Source organism: Spermophilus citellus (genome assembly GCF_964194105.1).
Source record: "Spermophilus citellus genome assembly, chromosome: 14".
NCBI classification, from domain to species: Eukaryota; Metazoa; Chordata; class Mammalia; order Rodentia; family Sciuridae; genus Spermophilus; species Spermophilus citellus.
In genome coordinates this window covers 3,390,305-3,408,149 of record NC_138194.1, presented here as the reverse complement: position 1 = coordinate 3,408,149, position 17,845 = coordinate 3,390,305, and positions in this window count along the sequence as shown.

Below are 17,845 nucleotides of genomic sequence, written 5' to 3'. Positions count from 1 at the left end.
TGTGTAGGAAATCTTTATTATAATAGACTGTTATTTTATAAGTTCAATTTTTAAAAGTGGGATTTTAGCAACTACATATTTGTGGGGAAATAAACGGAAACTTGATGATGAAATTCTAAAGTGCACATTTCTCCTGAAAAAAAAAAATCCTTTTTTCTCCAAAGAAATTCCTCTCTCCCAGATTATTATTTCATGGACTACTTTAAATGAAACCAAATGAGCTGTATTCTCATATTTCACCATTGCTTTACAAACATATTTGAAAACCAAATCAACATATTCTACCATGCTAAGGAGATTTTTTTCTCTCTAACTACAAGACCCTTAGTATCCAAGTTTTGGGCAATACATGAAAATCAGTCAAACCTTTATGCTAGAATCTCAAAGCGTTGGCTGACACAGCCAGAATGTCAATATTGCGTATAAGCTGCTAATCAGCCTATCAAACGACTTCGTTGCCATGACTAACCAAACAATACCCTCTAATGGTTAAGATTAAATTGCTCGGAAAAGAGGGAGGGAACCAGAAGATGAGACAGAGACACCTCATCATTAGCTAAAGCAAACGGAATTGGGACTTTTATTTGTGTTTGCAACCCAGATTCAAACCAGATTTCTAAAGGAACTGATTGCCAAATTCAGGCAGACCCTGTGAGGAGCGGGAATCTGCCAAGGTGCAGAGAGATAATGAAGACATCAGTGTCTAACGTTAACTGCTACAACAGACGTCAAAAAAAATCTTATTAAATTACTACAGTGTTTCCTATCTTAAAGATCTTAAAATATGATTTCAGACACAGTGTCTTGGGCTGGAACCTTCCTAGACTGAAGGAGACCAACCCCCAACAAACCCTCCGGCTGGCAGGGAAACAAACATGCAATAAAGTGTTCTAGGTGCCGTCACACTCATAGCCTAGGATTCAGTAGAGACCCATAGGACGGGTTGGCAGCAATGCCGGGGAGAAGATCATGGAAGGCTTCCTAAAGGAGGTGACCCTAGCTAGATGTTTAAATAAGAATGGTGCCAGCCAGATGGAAAAAACAGGGTGGCATTCCAGGAGCAGAGGCAGCCATGCCCTGCGCTCATGCCAAGTCCTCTTTCTGTCTCAACATATCTGATCAGATCACTCAACTTTACACCTGACCTTGGCTCCCCACTGTCAAGAAGATAAAGGACGATCTCTCCAGCTGGTTTCAAAGTCCTTTCACAATCTGCCCCTACCTCCTTTTGCAGCCCCAACTCCAGACACTCCTCCACGTGGGCACATGTTTTAAGCCAAGGGTTTCCACCACATCTTTGCTCATATAGGTGTTCCAGCCACGCGTGCCTTCCTCCACCTCCTCCACCTAGGACCTCCATACCCAACCTTGGATCAGTGCCCATCAAAGGTCCCTTTCTTGGCAAGTCTCCTATGCTCCCAGGAAGAATTATTGCCTCCTCCCTCTCTACCTCAGGCTCATTCCTTCCCATTTTGTGTCATTATGTCTTGTTTATCTTCTGTCTCCCCATCCTCGCAACTAAAATATCAACTCACCAAGATCAGGGTTTTATTTGACATTGCATATCCAGACCCCCAAATGCATGGGAAGCTCTCCATCAAGGTGAGCTATTATTTTTCTGATAGATGCCCAGAAAAATGTTCATTTGAGTCATGGAGTAGAACTTGTTTGAAGAAAGAATCAATAAACTAGATCAGAGATTGTGCAAAGCAATTTTGTGCAGGGTAAAAGCAATTTTGTTCAGCATTTCTTAACTTCCTCTCTCCTTAGTCTCCAAAGCACTTGCTTTTGAAATGTACAGCCAATAAGGAAAAAATAATAATTGGAACAAATTATACCTTCGGAGTCCCACATGCCTATGAAATGCACTGTCCTGGCATTGAGGCAGTCTTGCCATCCAGTGAGTACTCATAGGTCATGAGACACCATGACCCAGATCTCTCTGCACAATAAATTAGAAGTAATTCCTATCTTTTGGCACAAAATGAAATTCTTACCATCCATAGCCTGCCAGAGAGGTGCAGAAGATCAACTTCAGCTCTTCCATTAAAAGTAGAGACTTGGCCCTCAGCTCCTCATGGTAAATTGTGCTGAGTGCTTCATTGCATTAATGTCACTGGAAATAAACAGCATGTGCCAGGAGAAGGCCTATGGCAGCAAAGGTAGAGTAAACTCAGGCAGGGTCTCCACATTACACAGCTCCAGGGGACACGATTTATATTGCAATGGATACAAACAGCACCCCTGGAGCATCTGGAGGATGATGGGAATGCATCCCTTGGAGCCATCCAATACAGCATCACTAGGACCTTTTAATAAGTATCAGAATTAAGTGAGGTCCTTATTAAAAGTACAGAATTCTGGGATTTATCCTCAGAAATTCAGATTCAGTAAGTCTGCCTTGGACCCAGAAATCTGCCTCTTAAATTAGCATACACACATCCATCCTTCACCCTGTGATGCAGATACTGACCTCTTTGGAAGCACATTGCTGTGGGAACTGTGTGATAGTTCCTGATAGTTTCTCCTCCTCCACCTTCCCAGTCTAACATTGTTATGCATTTAAAATCAGCAAGCATTTTCCCTCTCTCACGGTCGCATCGCTAACCCTGGGCTGCTGGAGTGATTTCATAATGTGGTTATGCTCATAAAAAAATCAGATGGGCATTATCAACCCCATGCCACGTGTAAAAGCATCCATATATAACTTTTTCTGCAAGTAGGTAACCCTCCTCCTAAACCTTAGACTCTACCTCCTGCTATGAAAAAGGACATTTGCCACTTTCCTCTCCCATAGGAAATATCAGTTTTTACTTCTTCTCTGGCTGTAAGAATGGGAATGTCCTCTCAGTTATAGACATAAATTCCATTTGATTCCTAGCCTCACTGCTCTTTGTAGTAGTGAGTTGTCATTTCCCCAGGTTATGGGCTACCTACTGTCTTTCCACGGTCCATCTACTACTATCATGAGTATTCATTGGGCAATCCTCTGGGACCAACAACCTCTGGGTTTCTTAAGGTGGTGGGACAAGCAAAGCCACCACTGTTCGTAGGACTGTTGGGAATTGCTACTCCCTGTTGAAATCATTCTAATGGATATTCTAAGTAATGATGTGGACAGTTCTGAATTTGCCTGCCTGGTATTTTTTCATATTTTCTCTTCTTGTCACAAGAACCCAGCTTTCCTTTGGCTAACTGATCACCTCCCACTTCTCAATGTGGTTCTGATGGGATTTTGAGCCAAGATGGTACACCAAGCTGAAGGATTGCCCTGATCCCAGTAAGCCAATCCACTTCTCTACCATGCATCTGAATCTTGAGCAGAGTGACACAAAGATGGAAAATCGTTGGAGCCAAGTTATCCTGATGTCAATGCCCCAGAGGGCTTGTTCATGGTCTTTCCAGAGCTTTCCTTGTTAGTTCTTTCCAGAGGCCTCCTTTAAAAGAGGCCTCCTCTGTAAAGCTGTGCAATTTCCTTCCGATATATCCCATTTTTCCTAAACTAATCAAATGTGTTTCTGTGACTGAAGAAATGTAACCGATACAGTAATAACGAATATATTAATTAGTGAATCCTTTAGAAACCAACCTAGAAATACAAACTAAAACATTCAGTTCTTTAATGGTGGTCATAATTACAAAGCACATTTTCATGCAGTTTGACTTTTTAAAGTGGTAGTCTCCAAAATGGAATAGTCCCTGGCTAATAAAAACCAAATTGGAATCTCTGGAAAAGCTCTTTTAAAGTAGTCATCTTCTATTTTAGCTGTTCCCATAGATCGAGGGGAAAACATAGGCTGAAAGGAAATCTTTTGAGTTTTGTTCCATTTTTTTTTCATTTAGGAAAACAAAATGTAGTTAAAATAAACTCGATCTTCACACCTTAGGGTGTGCATTATTTCTGCCACTTGTCACACAGCAGAGATCTTCAGGTTGGAGGGACGGATCCTTTCGACTAACCTAAGGAACTTGTGGATCCAGTATTCTTAGGCTTCCTCCCCAACACCATTCATAGCCCTTCCCAAGGGAGAAAATGGGTTCTAACCCATATGACTTGAATGAGTGCCTTTGGCCAGTCTTAATTTAATCTGCTGAGATTCATCCTGTAGAAAAAGTCACTTCACTGGTAGTGGATGACAAGCTACTAATAAAGGAAGTCCCAGAGATGCTCCTTGGCAGGCTTCTTGACTTGCAATTGTATCCTGGAAGACTGTCCCAAATCTCAACCCACAGCTCTGGGTAGGTCTTTTCTAAAACAACTTCTTTATTCCTTGACAGGAGAAAATAGTGATGGCAATTCACCAGGATCCAAGTCCAAAGTACAGATGATTTGTGAGAGAAGAACACTCTGTTAGCTTGAAAAAAATCTATTTAACTTTAACTACTGTGTAATTAATTATGTATCTAAGAACATCAGGAATTCCTTCCGGGCTTCCCATGCAAACCTATAAACACCAGTGTTTAAATGGTTTCATTCTGACATTCTTATTGCCTTATTCTTATGATAAATTATATTATTTTCCATATTTGCCAATAGTTGCCAAGGAAACTTTTCTTCCTTGTGGAATGTGTGTGTGTGTGCATGTGCGTACACACGTGCACATGACAGAATTTTATTGTATTTTTTTAAAATCTCTTTGGGGACAATTGTACATTGAATTTCTCATTTTTATTAGACAAGAGAAATGAAAATATAGCATCCAATTCTTGATGAAGAAAAGTTGTGCCTAAACAGAAAAATGATACATCTTAAAACATGTTTTGCCATAGGAACTGAAACAGTGATTCCAAAAGCTAGTTCACAGACTAACTTACAGAACTGTTACAGTTTGGATCTTAAATGTCCCCAAAGATCTATATGCTAAAGACTCAGTCACCAGTCTGTGGTTGAGGAGGTGTTGGAACCTTTAAGAGGTGGGGCCTAGTGGAAGGAAGTTAGATCATTGGGGGCATGTCCTTGAAGGGGATATTGGGACCACGCCCATCCCTGTCTCTCTCTTTTGGTTTCCCAGCTGCCATGAGGTAAGCAGTTTCCTTTGCCACGAGTTTCCACCATTATGTACTATTTTGCTGGGTGCTCAAAAGCAACAGGGCTATGCAACCATGGTGGGAAACCTCTGAAACCATGAGCCAAAATAAACATTTCCTCCTGTCAGTTGATTTCTCGGGTTTCTTGTTTGCTGGGACAGAAATCTGACTAACACAATCACAAACAATGCAGGGGTGAGGGTGGGGGATCTTTAAAAAGCACAAATCCTGAACTTTACCTAATCCACTAAATTAGAATCCCCTGAATGAAAAACATGAATCCTTTTGAAAGAATAAAGAGGAGCTATGTGTGCTATGTGAAAAGGGGCCTGGTTTAGAAAAGCAAGTTCTATATACAGAATAATCATACTTGCATATTCGAATATGATGTGTTACATAACAAAGGTTTTGGAAGGCAACACACATAATATATTAACAATGGGGTTATTTTAGAAAGTGCACAGAGAAGAAGGGATTCACTTTGTATCTTTCATCCCTTTGCACTATTAAAATTATTTTAACCAAAAGCATGTGCTACTTTTATAATTGAAACTAATTAATCAACAGTGAAAAACATGTTAAATGCTTCCCAAGGGATTCTGATCATCAGCCAGTTTCAGGGACCATTGCACCAGGCAAATGAGATAAAAGCCCATTAGTTTAATTTCTCAGTTAAAGGAAGTGAGCCTTCTCTCAAAATGCAAGTTCTTGCAATTATTCTGTAAGTATGAGGCCTCAAGCAATGTTGACACCTGCTAGCACTCATCTACACAACAAGTAATAAAGGAGATAAGAGATAATGAGGGGCAAAACTCATATTATGCTTTGGAGGTAGAAACATTATAGTCCAGTGTGGGGGAAAGAAAGCGTTAAAATCATTTTTATAGGGACAGCAGACTGGAAAGAGACATTCCTACCCACATCGATGTTTCTAGTACACAAAGTACTTTCACTTCCTTGCATTAAAAGATCCATAAGCCAAGCTAAAATTTTACAATTTTGTTCCCTACCAGAAAGTTTAAATTTTGATTGTCAAGTGGCCAATATATTGAGTATTATTATTGAGAAGTGTATCATTTATCATTTTGATGTTAATCTTAATGGAATAGGCCACATCAAACCCCAAAAGGAAGATTCCTCAGTATTCCTCAGCAGCAAAATTTTTCTGACACTATCCAAAGAAACAAGAATTTTCTACTCTGTAGATTATGCTTTGAGATACCAGCTTTTTCACATTTTGGCTCTCTTATCTTGTTCCATGCTGGACTCTTTGCCCAAAATCCTTCTAGAGGTCAAAGAAACTCTACCATATAGAGAAATCTCAGGATAGAAATTCTTTCAGGAATTGTGGTTGGAATCAGGCCATAAGAGATATACAAACCTGTGTTAATGCAAAGATATCAGGTGATCAATGAGCAAAAGAGAAGATTTTTGCCAAAAAATACATTATTATTCAAAGAGGATGGAAATGACGTTGGTTGTAAAAGTTTGCTAGGCATCTTATTTTTCTAAAGAAAAGTTTTATTTTAGCAAATTGAGCTTTCAGGACAAATTTTTTCAAGGGCAAATAGTAAGTCTGTTTTGGAACAAGGAGGGTTATTTATAGAAAGAAAGATTGAGAAAGTATTTGTAAAACAAAGGAAATGTTTTCATGCTCAGCACTCTGTTCCGAAGGTCTCATTATTTTTCCCAAAAGACCCATGAAATCTTAAGTTAATACAAAGCTAGATTCCAAATCATTCTTGCAAGCTAGAACTCAAAAATGGTGCAAATTATTTCTTTATCATACCCTGTTTTTGTATGTACCATATGCCCCTGGGGCGGTAATCACATTGAATGCAAAGGCACTCTTAGCTTTAAGTCCCCACCGTGCTAAACACATTGCCTCCTCACACTTGGAGGGGTTGGAAAACTTTAGAATTAAATTACACATGGATAGTTTATGTGAAAGCACATTAAAAGCAGAGAAATTGGTATAGAAATAAAGCTACGTAATTGCCATCAGAAAAATGTAGACATAAAACCTAATAAAATGTTTTTACCATATGCTCATGTATTCCCCTTAACATGTTGTGGAAATCAAAACTAGAAGCTACAGGTGTCCACTGGCAGAAATGTGAATCAAAGAACTCTACTGTGCAAAAGATCACTTTCCCTGAGCAGCAAAAAGCATATTGTCTTTTGTCAAAATAAAGGAACAAACATATTTTTAAAAACCCACTAGCTTTATTAAATGCACATCATTTACCAGCCATACTTTTCCTATCATAAAATAGTTGATCTATTCTGTCCCTGAATTGATTAATTAATTAATTAATTAAAAACATTATTTTAGGGTTGTAATTGACAATTTCTATACTGTCACAGATGCCAGTACAGAACACACTTGGATGTAGAAAGATGTCATACAAATTTGCTTAAGGTATCCCCTGGATTTGCCACAACAATCCCAATATCAAATACTCTATACACCTTTCCTTGGACCAGTCAAACCAAACATGTATGTAATAAGGATTTTTTTTTCTACTCAACATCTATTACTTTTCAAGAACTAATCCCACCCTAACTCTGGATGGCTTTATTGGTGGCTTCCAATTAGATTTCCAGGGGTAGGCCAAAAATCAATAGCTTTTCTATATATCAGTATGTATGGACTGAGAAAGAAATCAGTGTTTCTTGAACAAGGAGGTGAAAGATTGCTACAGTGAAAATTGGAAAGAAGTGAAGAAAGAGATTAGAGAGTAGAAGATGTAAAGATCTTCCATGTTCATGGATTGGAAGAATTAATATTGTTAAGACAGCCATAGTGCTGAAAGTGATCTATGGATTCAAGGCAATCACAATCAAAATACCAATGACATCTTTCACAGTTCTTCACAGAAATAGAAAAAAAAATCCTAAAATTCATCTGGAATGAACAAAGACCACAAATAATCAAAATCATTCTGAGCAAAAGGACTAAGGATGTAGGCATTGCAATCCTTTATTTTAAAATATACTATAGAGACCCTCATCAGTATACAAAATATGAAGATGTGAATTTGGTGTCAACATACCTTATATACAATCAAAGATATGATAAATTGTGGTATAAAGGTGTATTAAGAATTGTAATGCAAAAAATAAATAAACAAATGACTAAACAAGCAAATAAATAAAGTATACTACAGAGCTATTTTAATTAAAAAAAACCTGGTATAGACATAAAAACAGATATACATGGATACAACAAAAATATAAAGGGGCTGGAGTTATGGCTTAGCAGCAAAGTACTTGCCTAGCACATGTGAGGCCCTGGGTTCGATCCTCACTACCACATTAAAATAAAGGTATTGTGTCCAACTACAACTAAAAAAATAAATATTAAAAAAGAGAATATAAACATAAATAAGATATATCTCCCTATTTACAGATAATACAATTATCATTACAATTTCTCTCTCTCTCTCTCTCTCTCTCTCTCTCTATATATATATATATATATATATATATATATATATATGAATGAATTGAGGACCCAGAAATAAACCCATGTATCTTCAGACAGCTGATCTCAATAAAGTGCCAAAAATCATATACTGGAGAAAAGCCTTTTCAACAAATGGTACTAAGACAACTGGATATCCACATGCAGATGACTGAAACTAGATTTCAATCACCCTGAAGAAAAATCAACTCAAAATGGATCAAAATCTTAATTTAAGACATAAAACTTTGAAACTACTGGAAGAAAACATATAGGAAACACTTCAAAATACTGGAACAGGCAATGATTTCCTGAAGAGTACTCTGATATCTCAGGAAACAAAAGCAACAATTGACAAATAGGATTACAATAAATCAAAACTCTGCTGCACAGCAAAGGAAACCACCAAGAGAGTGAAGAGAAAATCTATAGAATGGGGGAAAATCTTTGCCAGCTATTCATCTGACAGAGAATTAATCTTCAGAAAGAACAAATATTCCAATCAGTAACTGGACCAATGATCTGAACAGACATTTCTCAAAAGAATACAAATACAAGACAACAAATATATGTAAAAATAATAACTTTAGCCTTAATAAATCACAAAAAACTACATGGAGATTCCTGTTACCCTATTCAGAATGGCTCTTGTCATATAAATAAACAAACCAAAGCAAAAGCAAAAAATAAAATAACAAATGCTAGTTGAAATGTGGAAAAAAATATGAATCTGTATAAACGGTTGATGAAAATGTAAATTAGTATAGCTGGTATGGAAACCCATTTACAGATTCTTCAAAAAACTAAAAATAGATTTACCATAAAATCCAACTAGAGCTGGGCATAGTGGTGCATACCTGTAATCCCAGCAGTTTGGGAGGCTGAAGTAGGAGCATCAAAAGTTCAAAGCCAGCCTCAGCAACTAAGCAAGGCCCTAGCAACTTAGTGAGACCCTGTCTCAAAGTAAAAATAAATAGACAGGGGATGTCAATGGCTAAGTACCCCTGGCTTCAATCCCTAGTTCCCCCCTCCCCACCACCACAACCCCAAAAAAATCCAAATAGACCATTCCTTAGTGTTTTTTCAAAGGGTAAAAAGTGGGAAGGAGATGAATTGAAATAGAAAAGGAATTATTGGGAAGGGGGAAGGATACTGGGGGGTGGGCAAAGAGCAAGAGAAAGTAGAATGGAGGGTAGACATGATCAAAATATGATACATGCATATATGGAAATGTCAGTAAAACTCATTACATTGTATAATATATATTGATAATAATAATAGTAATAAAAATGCACAAGATGATCTTGAAACAATTAAGAAAACTGTGAAAATATATTGGAGTTCATGTTAGAGGGACTCAGGATGGTTTCTAATGCAAAAATCTGAACAAATTTGGTGTCATGATTCCATAATTGAAACAATCACATACGTTTCATTCTGTGCTTTCATAATGATACTAAGAAAAGAACTCTTCATCATGTTCATGCTAGAGAACAAGTCCCTTATTTTAAAAAACATCCAGTAAAGAGAAAGAAATTATCCCATTTTCATATGACCTTTTCTGACTGAATTTGATCTAGGGAGTCAAATTGCTGATATGAGTGCATTTGTTTTATAGAAATATCTCAACAAACAGTTAAAGGTAATGTTTACATACACTCTTGTCCTTTATCAATTACTGTTTAAGATGCAGACAATAATTGTTGATGGCTAACATTAGAAAAGATGATAACATGTTACTGTCAGTTAATGGTAACACAAAAATAATACCTATGAAGTTTTCTTTCTTTTTTCTCTATTTTTTGGAGGCAGAGTCTCCCTATGTTATACAGGCTGACTCCTGGGCTCAACCAATCCTCCTACCTCAGTCTCCAGCGTAGCTGAAACTACAGGCAAGTGCCACCATGCCTGGCTCCTATATTCTTGCCAGAGATGTGTCACTAAAACCTGATTAAGGCTCTAGATTTAATAGTCAAATTTCAGGAAATAGAGGGGACAAAGAAACATGTGACAAGGATACATCACCAAAATTTTGAGTAAGACAAACTATAAAACAAATGACCTGGTTTTGTCAACAAACCAATTGCAAATAAAAAAAAATTAGGACAGGAATAAATTTCAAAAGCATTCTTTTACAAAAAACAAGGGTTTTATAGCAAATCACAATGTAATTTCAATGACATTGAAAACAAAGCACTGTGTGTCAAAATTTGATATAGCTAAAGCAGAGCATAGTAAATATACATTCTTAAATGTTTATTTAAAATAAACGTTCAATAAATGAAATAAATCATGATAATGTAGGGACTTCTCTAGGAAGGCAAAGATAGTACCAATAAATATTAATGCAATATGTCTTGATAACATTAAAGAAAAACTACATTCCACAAATTAAAAACTCATATCTGATAATCCAAATATTAATTAAGTAGCATGCATTCTGCATGAAAAGCCTAACAATAGTAACAATTAATAATGATGAACAGGTGGATAGGACTTTATGTTTAAAGAATTTTTCATAGGCCCATTTTACTTCTTAGAACATCTTTTCGAAGGAGTTATCAATAGTTATAATTCTAAGCCCTTCTTATTTGAGTAATGCCAGCATTTACCCTATAGATATAAAGAAATATAAGCAATGTTATCACTCGAATTCACATCCAAGGAGCCAGGTGATCAGAGATTTGAATAACTTGCACAAAGATACACAGGTTATACATGGTAAAACTAAAACCAATATCTATTTAAAGACTTTCTGTAATACTTGTGGTTTTTCTTTTTTATGCCACTATTTCATTTTAAGATAGAATCCCCTAATAAATAAATATATATACACACACACAATTAAGTTTAGTTAGAAGAACAGGTGGAAAATTCATATGGCAGCACAATAAATAATATAACCAGAGTGCCAAGCATGGTGGAACATGCCTGCAATCCTAGCTATGGAGGAGGCTGAGGCAGGGGGATCACAAGTTCAAGGCCAACTTGGGCAATGTAGCCAGACCATGCCTCAAAATAAAGCAATTCTTACAAGGGCTGGGGATGTAGCTCAGTGAAGAGCACCCGTAAATTCAATCCCTAATACTGGGAGAATATTTATTTATTTATCTGGAGAGTATTTCAAATAATGATTTTTCCAGACATCTTGTCATCCTCTGCACTAGTTAAAAGTTCTAAGTAGGTATCACTACAAGTCAAAGTGAAACACTAAGACAAGTGAAAATTTGTGCCTATTTTAAAAAACAATTCGATACTATAGTTTCCAATGATACCAAACAACCTAAGAGCTGAGGACACTTACAGCACTTTGGATTGACCTGTAGACACTGTAAAAAAAAAAAAAAAAAAAAAAAAAAAAAAAAAAAAAAGCTTTCTTAATCTTATTCAGAGCATTCAGTCATCTGTAAAATCACATACTTCCACTGCTGGAAGGGATAGTAGCAATCTATATATTCAACACCTTTAAAATGAGGTACAAAGGATTATGAAATTTGCTTAGTGTTAAATACATACAGAGTGGCAAAGTTAGGAGCAGAAGCCAAGTGCAAGTAACAGTGCTGTTTCTGGAAAGAACACAGAAACCATTTTTTTCCAATTTTTGTGCGTAAAGGCAGACGGGTGGAGGGGGCGCTTACCTCCAGCGCTTCAAAAGGGACAAAGCTGGTCCTGGCAAACCCATCGATGATGTCCTCTTTGGCCAAGGTGGACTCGCTACGCTTCCTCGGTGGGGGTCTGGGCAGGACCGGGCGGAGAACCCGGCTTCCCATTGTCTTCCTTGTCGGAGCAGGTCGACAAAGCGAGAGAGGGCGCCCGAGTCCAGCCGGCCCCGCCGCCCGCCAAGCCGGCCCCCAGACCAACCAGGGAGCTCCTCTCCCGGTCTCGCTGCGACCGTGACCGCAGCTTTTTGCGGAGTCCAAGGCCCCGATCCGGTCCATCCATGGCTCTACCACGCCGGGGTCTCCGCGCTCGCCGCCCGCGCGCCACAGGCTCCAGGAGCGGTTGGTCGCACAAAAAAATTGACACGGAGCCCTCCCTCCCGCAGCACAGCGTCCTTCCGCCCCGCGCAGACGCTTGCCACCGCACCCGCCGGCGAGCCCGCAAAGGTCGCAGCAAAGTAGGGGCACGGAACATCGCCCGCAACGCGCGGGAGAACGCCCCGCCGCTGCTCAGGCAGGAAACTCACCGCCGGGCCGCAAGAGGTCCAAGCCGAGCAGCCAGCAGCGGCCGGGGCCGGCAGCGGCTAACAGGATCACGTGGGCGGCTGGGGGTCCGCAGCGCTCCCGAGCCCAGGTCATGCGCGCTGGGGCGGCCGGGCCTGCGCACTGGGGGTAGCGGGGCGCCGCGCGGGGGGGCGGGGGCGAGGACCGCGCGGGGGCTGCCCTCCGGAGCGCCCCGCGGGGCGCCCCTACCCTCCTCGCGCACCGAGCGTCTTCCCGGGACACTTGCTCCTCGACCTGCCTGAGGAGCCCCAAGGCGTTTCCCCCAGGCGACCCTTGGGGTCGGAGGAGGAGGCTCGGGGCGGGGATGCCGCAGGGCGTTCAGGCCTGGGCGTGACCAGGCTCCGCAGAGGGAGCGGGCATCAGGTCGCGCGAGGCCCCCCGCGGCGCTCCTGCAAACTTTTCCCCACCTGGCGCCACCGCGCGAGGCCGACCCTCTCCGCGCCGGGCGGCCTCCAGTATGGCCAGGGGGCGGGCAGCCGCGAACTTGACCCATGGGAGCCGCTGCCGCTGTGGGCTTTCACCGCGTCCCTGCGCAAGAAAGCAGCTGGTGCTTGTGGAGAGTTGTCCTGAGGAGCCCAGGGATGCAGGGCCACCGCCCTCCAATGGGTTGGGATCCCGCGGGCCATCACCAGCCCCTTGGCACCTCACTGTCCGTGCGAGCAGAACCCCACCGCCTGTCACCCTATCGCCCTGGACAGCCCACTCGGGGAGGAAGGGAAGGGAAGTGACCGGGTCTCCAGGCTCTGTGTAGGACCCTTCTTAATTCAGAATTCCGGCTTATGTGTTCATTAGTTCTATGGGAAAGAGGTGGAAGGAAACAGCAGAGGACCGAGTTTTCTCGATACACCCGGGACTGACCGGCTGCTTTTCTTTTTCCTTTATCCCCCACGCTGCCCCTCCCTTTCCCATTTCAGTTTTACCTACCATAACACACTTTGATTTGTAAACATATCACATGCCTGAGAGAGCTAATGCAAAGGGCATGCTACATTTCTTCAGAGAATTTATTTAAAATAGCTTCATAGATAAAGAAATTTGGAAATTTAATGATCACAAAGTTAACACTAACACTTATATTTAAATTAAGAGCTAAGAACGTTTATGTTTACTATAAACTGAACATTTAATGGCACATAGAAAATGTAATATTCAATTAAAACCTAAGTTGTCCTTGTTGGACATATTTATTTCGAAGTCCAACACTGAATGGCTGTTCACTTTTCTTTATTGCCAATTTGTCTGCTTCAGTAGGTTCTGGATCTGGAATTTCAAATCTAAGAAGAAAACCAAAAGGAAAGGAATTTGTTGATACATAAATTAAAAAAAAACATTTTAAATACAACAGAGAAAACTAATCAACTGAAGATTCCAGTTTCCTATCATTTTATAGAACATACAAATTCTACATAGAACTACAAAAAAAATTGCCTTCAGCTATATGATCCTTAATTAAGAGAAGTAAGGGCTGCCATCCAATTGCATACATAGAACTACAAAAAAAATTGCCTTCAGCTATATGATCCTTAATTAAGAGAAGTAAGGGCTGCCATCCAATTATTTTTCTCTTCTTCAGACTTAGCAGCAAATATGATACTGTTGTCATTTGGGGGTACTAATGCAAAGGCATGTCTGCCCCACAAGTATCTTCCTTATCACAGATTTCTACTCTCCACATAAAAGAAAACTTTTCTTTTAATCTATAGTCTGCACTACTGTAACCTGGAAGCTGGTCTGGCCATGATTAAGTTTACTTCTGATCATTAAGCCATCAAAGAAAAAAATATGTCTTTCTTCTTAGCACCAATTCTTGTCATTTGTCCTTCCATTAGGAATTCATTGCAGCACTCTGCAATATCTTTGCTTATCCATCCATCTATTTTTCCCAATTTCTGTCATTTTTCTGTTGGTCCAGTTCTTTCTAATTAATTGATGATTATAAAAAGGGCAAACTGGATCCCTATTAAAAAAAAAAGATAAGAATTTAAGTTTAATCAATAATTGCACAATCCCAATTCCTAATTGCCTCAAGGGCAAACTTTCAAATCAAGTTGCAAAAATATTGCATTGGGCTAATGGTGTTATTCAGTGGTACAAAACAAGTTATCAGTATAAATAAAACCATGGGTATAATCCACAGACTTTTAAAAGAAAAAATAAATAACAAAATACTAAAGTTTATAAACAAAATTTATGTTCTTTTAACTTTGTCACTAATACATATATGCCCTGTTTCATTGCTGTGAAAAAGAACTACTAGACTCTATATTTCAAAATTCCTATTACCCTAAGTAGTAAAATTACAAAGAAACTTAAACTCTTGTATTTACTATAAAAATAATTAAACACATTTTGGTTGTATTAGCTGTGAAAGAGCTAATAAAAAGTAATACAAACAGAAAATTGAAAGAAAAGCACGACTTTTAAAATTGCAAATTTCATTATAATTTATATTTTTTGAGAAAACCAAGCACCAAATACAATGAAGCATGAAGAAATATTCATTGTTTCATCAGTTTGGAATTAAGAAGATTGTTGTCTAGATGAATACAGTTTTTACATTATGTCCATTCTACGTTGAAGATTCATGAGAGAAGTAACAGCTTGGTTCAAATCTTCTCTGTCTTCTGGCTCCCCACCACATGCTTCCAATTGCTAAGAATATCCAAAAAGATAAATTAAAACTGCATTGTTTAATTCTTGCCTCAATTTTTTTGTTACTAGAGAAAGCATCATCAAGCATTTAAATCTTTAAATACAGTTTAAATACATTTAATAAAACAGTTATTTTACACTACTCTGTTGACTTTATTATCCCTTAAACCAAGCCTCTTTCTACAAATACAATATACATGTAAATTATTACTAGCAAAACAAACAGTAAAAAAACTGAATATCATTTAAACATCTTCTAGATTTACAAAAATAATTTAAAATATCTAAAACAAGAAAACTATGTTACTTTTATTTATTAGTAACTGTGACTGCATGAAACAGCATAAACTCCTACAAATGATTTCATATTCTTTTAAGGATAACATACTTGAGTTTCAGCAATTTCAAATAATTTACATATCTTTGTTTTACAACAAAATAAAGTAGAAAACCTTTACCACTTCAAATCTTCAGAAACTTTTCTGCATACAGAGTCCATAAAGGATTCTCCTAAAATTTTTATAAGAAAAAATAAAACCAGTATAGTCGGTATCAAGAAACCATGAAAATAAATATTCTATGTTATAATCCTGAGAAATCATAGTTAAAAATCAGTTTGTTAGTCTGCAAATCTCTGGTTTTATTTCATTTTCCAAAACTTCTCTTGTATCTCCCTCTCAAAAAGAAAGAAACTTTATTTTTTCTAAATAAATTACATTGGACTATGCTTCTATATTTCAGCTCTTTTGGCAGAAAAATTCAAAGTGGAATAATGCATAAATATCATATAAAATTATATAAAGGTATGTTTATGCAAGAACAAATGTAACAAATTATTATCACTTCTTTCAGAAAAAAATAAAACTTAAATCTATTTAATGATTTTAAGTGTCTAGAAAATGTGTGCAAAGTTTATATTTTCCCCATATTTCAATCAATATCTCAAAAGCATCCAGGGATATTTTTTTCTCAGTAAGGAAATGGTGAAATATTATTTGAGAACTTGGTCCATTAACTTTAATTCATCTCCTAATAATTATTCTATGTATGAAACACTGAGGCACTTACCTGGAGAAGTTTTGCTACTAAGAGATTAGCAATAAAAATAATTTAAGTGACTACCCCATTCCTATGATCAAACCCAGAGGCTTGATGCATGCCAATCAAGCAGTTTTATCAGAGTTAACAAGAGTTAAAAATAAGAATAATTTATTTTAAATTTAAAAATGCTTAGGGAGGACTGATGCCCTTCAGTCCTCCCTTCACAAAGGTTTTACTTACCTTTTCTTCTCCAGTGAACTTTTTGAAATTTTCCTGTTATTGATCTTTCTCCTGTTTCCTAGAATACAGACATCACTGGAGATTGCTCTGTCATGGTTGGTCAGGAGTGAGCCCTCCAATATACCTGTATGAGAATCAATTAGAGTGCTTATTAAAGTGCATACTTTCATACTCTTTTACCTGAACTATTTACTTTTTCCCATTCATATAATTTTGTTCCTTTTGTTCTTTTGTCACACTTCTGGTCCATTCTTTTATCAACTTTGAAACCCTTCCAATTTTCTCTTATTTTTTTGCATACAATTCTTAATTCACCTTTATACCACCATTTATCATATCTTGGTTTGTATATAAGGTATGTTAACACCAAATTCACATCTTCATACAAGTATTTTGTATTTTAATGACCCTCTCCTTCCTGTTTTCTAAAGCTATAGTTAGTTGCAGATAGAGCAATTTTAGGGTGCTGGTTAGGAATATAGGCTGTGGATATATGCTGTTCATTTTAAAATTTTTAATTTTTTTTCTTTTACAAGATAAAAAAACTAGTTACCTAAAAATACTTCTGTGCTTCATTGTCATAGTAATTATATATATATATATATATATATATATATATATATATATACTGCATAGTGCTGTTTTTATATATATCCATATAAAATTATTATGCATATTAATTTACAAATCCCCTATTAGATTACAAATTTCTTGAAGGGAGGGCCTGATCTATTAATTTAATGGATTTTACATAATAAAGGGTTCGGTAAATAGTGTATCAAGTAATAGGATGGTGGCAAAATTCTGTGACCAATGTGTCCAAAGTAGCAGGTTTTAGCAAGGGGCAAAGGAGGATAAGAAAAATAAAAACACACACACAGACAAATGTTTTTGAAGATAAAGCTGGGGTCAGGTGGAATGCTGCTCTCTGATGGAGAAGCAGGTCTAAAGAAATCTTCCAGCAATCTCTATTTATATATGCCTCATCAGCATCTTTCTTTGTACTCATATCTTTATATGGCTAACAATATCATGCAACTATTCACAGTTGCATTCCACAATTGCAGTGTGCAATGTTAGGAGCTTTGTGTAGTTCTCAAGAAAGTCCATTGTCTGAAGTTACTGTTAGGTGCACAGGTCCAGGTGCAGCAGACTGGTGAAACATCGAGGTTTTCTAGCAAGAGAGTTCCTCTGT